This window comes from Octopus bimaculoides, chromosome 8 (assembly GCF_001194135.2).
Source record: "Octopus bimaculoides isolate UCB-OBI-ISO-001 chromosome 8, ASM119413v2, whole genome shotgun sequence".
Taxonomy (NCBI): Eukaryota; Metazoa; Mollusca; class Cephalopoda; order Octopoda; family Octopodidae; genus Octopus; species Octopus bimaculoides.
Genome location: NC_068988.1, coordinates 95,059,551 through 95,062,822, shown reverse-complemented (window position 1 = coordinate 95,062,822; position 3,272 = coordinate 95,059,551). Strand labels below are relative to the sequence as shown.

At 31.7% G+C, this 3,272-nt stretch overlaps 1 long non-coding RNA gene across 1 annotated transcript in view; it reads left to right on the top strand.

Moving 5' to 3' along the window:
• Nucleotides 1-6: 6 nt before the first annotated feature.
• LOC128248605 (uncharacterized) overlaps nucleotides 7-3,272 on the top strand; it is a 59,447-nt gene continuing 56,181 nt past the window's right edge. Inside the window, exon 1 of the long non-coding RNA XR_008264791.1 lies at nucleotides 7-552. This is a non-coding gene — a long non-coding RNA (uncharacterized LOC128248605). The remainder of the gene's footprint in view (nucleotides 553-3,272) is intronic.

The window sequence follows — 3,272 nt, the reverse complement described above, 5'->3', positions numbered from 1 at the left end:
ACACACATATATATATATATATATATATATATATATATGCATATATATATATGAATATATATATATATATGATAATTGCAAAGGAGAGAGAGAGAAAAAGGGAAAAAGATGTTATGTAAGAAGAAACGCATAAAGAGGAGCAAAACAGTGGAAAAAGAAAGAAACGAAAGGATCAGTCCCAGGGAGAAATAGGAGAGAACGAGAGAGGGAGAGAACGAGAGAGAGAGTGAAAGAACGAAAGAACGAAAGAGAAAAAGAACGAGAGAGATAGAATGAGATTGAGAGGGTGAGAGAGAGAGAGAGAGAGAGAGAGTGAAAGAAAAGAAAAGGGAGTCGAAGAAAGGAGAAAAAGAAGAAGGGAAAAAAAAAACGACGACGAGGAACGATGCGAGAAGGAAGGAAGAAAATCGACAAGAATTTCTCAGACTTGAAAAGAGAAAGAAAGGAAGAAAGAAAGAAGAGAAAAGAAAAAAGAAAAGAACAAATATCCTGGATTTAAGCAAAAAACACAACACAACAAAAACACACAGAATGAAAATAACAATTGAACGAGTGAGAGATTCTTTCATTTCTTTAAATCTTTCTTTTTTTTTTATTTGTGTTCCCTTAATTTTTCTTTCTCCAAGCGCAGATATTAATTGATGTTATTGTTGTCATTGTTGTTATTGTTGCTAAGACTATTGAGGTTATCTTTCACCACCACCACCACCACCACCATCATCATCATCATCATCATCATCATCATCATCGCGTATCCATGATTATTAGTTTGACCATTAACTACGCAATCGTCTACTTCTTTATGTTTTGATTATTATTATTGTTATTATTATTTTTATTATTATTGTTTTTATAATCATCATCATCATCATCATCATCATCATCATCATCATCATCATCGTCATCATCATCATCATCATCGTCATCGTCATAGTGAACGTCATAAAACATGTTTGATAATATCACTTTTATTTATTCAATGTACACCCACACAATTCATTCGTGTATGTCAGTGTGTGTATATGTGTGCGTTAATATGTATGTATGTATGTATGTATATAACATATATATGTATACATACATACATATATATATATATGTATGTATGTATGCATGCATGTATGTATACGTATAGTATATATGTATGTCTGTGTTTATATATATATCTGTGTATATATACATATATGCATGCATACATATTGACGCACACGTATACAGGTGCACGTTTATATATCTATTTATTTTATTGTTTGATTATGCATCAAACGTATGTTTCGAGCGAACATCGCAGGTTCTCTTACGAGATATAATTAAATGCAACGCCTTGGGGCATAAAACCAGTCAATGTGAGAATGTATTTTAAATGTGGCACTTTATATATACACACATATATACATGCATAAATACATATATACATACACATATACAAACACACACACACAGACATATACAAGCACACACACACACACACACACACATACGTAAAGATGTGTGTATGTATATGTGTAAGAGTGTATGCATGTATGTGTATATGAATGTCAGTATAGAGATCTCTAGGTAATTGAAACGACCTCCATACACGAATTATTTTTGTAAACATAATAATAGTAATAATAATAATAAAAAAATTATTAAAATAATTATAATAATAGCAATAATAATAATAATAATAATAATAATAATAATAATAATAATAATAATAATAATAATAATAATTTGAAGAAAAAAAGAGGATTAATAATTATTTCTACATTGACGACAAATGGGGAAACTAAAAGTGAGACGGTGAATTTGCTAGAAATAGTAGCCAAACATCCGTTTTCTACACAACCGTCTTAAAATAAGGCAAAAATACTTCACGTGTAGTAGTCCTACTACATGTATACTTTAAAATGTCGGGGTGGTCATAAATGGAATGGCTTTGATTATAGGGGGCTGACACAGGAACAAACGCTATGGGATTTTGCTCGAATGTGTTAAGGGTAAAGGGTAAAAAACAAACAAACATAAATAAAAACAAAAAACAAGAGAAATTATATGTAATTCTTTTTAAAAATTTATATCTAGTCTTGAAATAATGGCTGATTGTGCATAGCACCGCACTAGATATCTTATCGTGTGTTAAATGCTGTGTGTGTGTGTGTGTGTGTGTGTGTGTGTGTGTGTGTGTGTGACGATCCTTAGGAGTGTCCCAACACGGGTTGACTTGTAAACGCTTTGAATCTTCTTTTCTTCTACCTACACCTTGGTGGGGGGGGGGGAGCTCTTATAAACCCCATTAAACAAGCCGAGAAGCTTAATAGAAGGTAAAATAATTAATAATGGATGCGAATTCCGATTGAAATCCTACATAAAAAAAAAATAATAATAATAATAATAATGATAATAATAATAGTGAGAAATTATAAGAAAAATGTTACTCGGCAACAACAAGAAGAAACAGCAACAACAACAACAACAAGGGCCACAACAACGACGACAAAAACAATAACAATAAGAACAAGGATAATAATAATAATAATAATAATAATAATAATAATAATAATAATAATAGTAACAATGAAACAATGAATTACTTTATTAATCTCGACGTCAACGAAACTGATATTATAACGTTGTCTTTGGGGGGTTTTTATGTTAGAAAAATGAAGAAAAGTGAAGAGAACAACGCGTGCGCGCGCACACACGCAGATATATATACACGCACATGCACGAATGAGGTACATAAAATCATAGATGTACATACATTCACACTTTTGCGCGTGTCTAAGTAGTTGGTATGTATATAGTTATGCATAAACGTGTGTGTGTGTGTGTGTGTGTGTATAAGTATGTATATAGGAGTGTATGTAGTTATGTGTCCCAAAACTGGAGCAGTACATAAGAGATAATAATAATAATAATAATAATAATAATAATAATAATAATAACAATGATCGAAGCAGTTAAGAAGAAGCATATATATATTGCTTTAATTAGCTGAGACCTTGATCACGATTAATTACTGGTACAGTTGGAGAGTAATCAAACATACACACTCACACACTCACACACACACACACACACACACACAGACAGACACACACACACACACACACGCACTCGCGCACACTCACAAACGCACATGCAGGAAAATAGAAATGCAATTGGAAATATAACGATAGTTTCGTAGCTTATCAAAACAGTTATACATATGTACAAATATAAGTATTTCAAACACACACACACACACACACACACACACACACACTTGCATGTATATATATATGTAT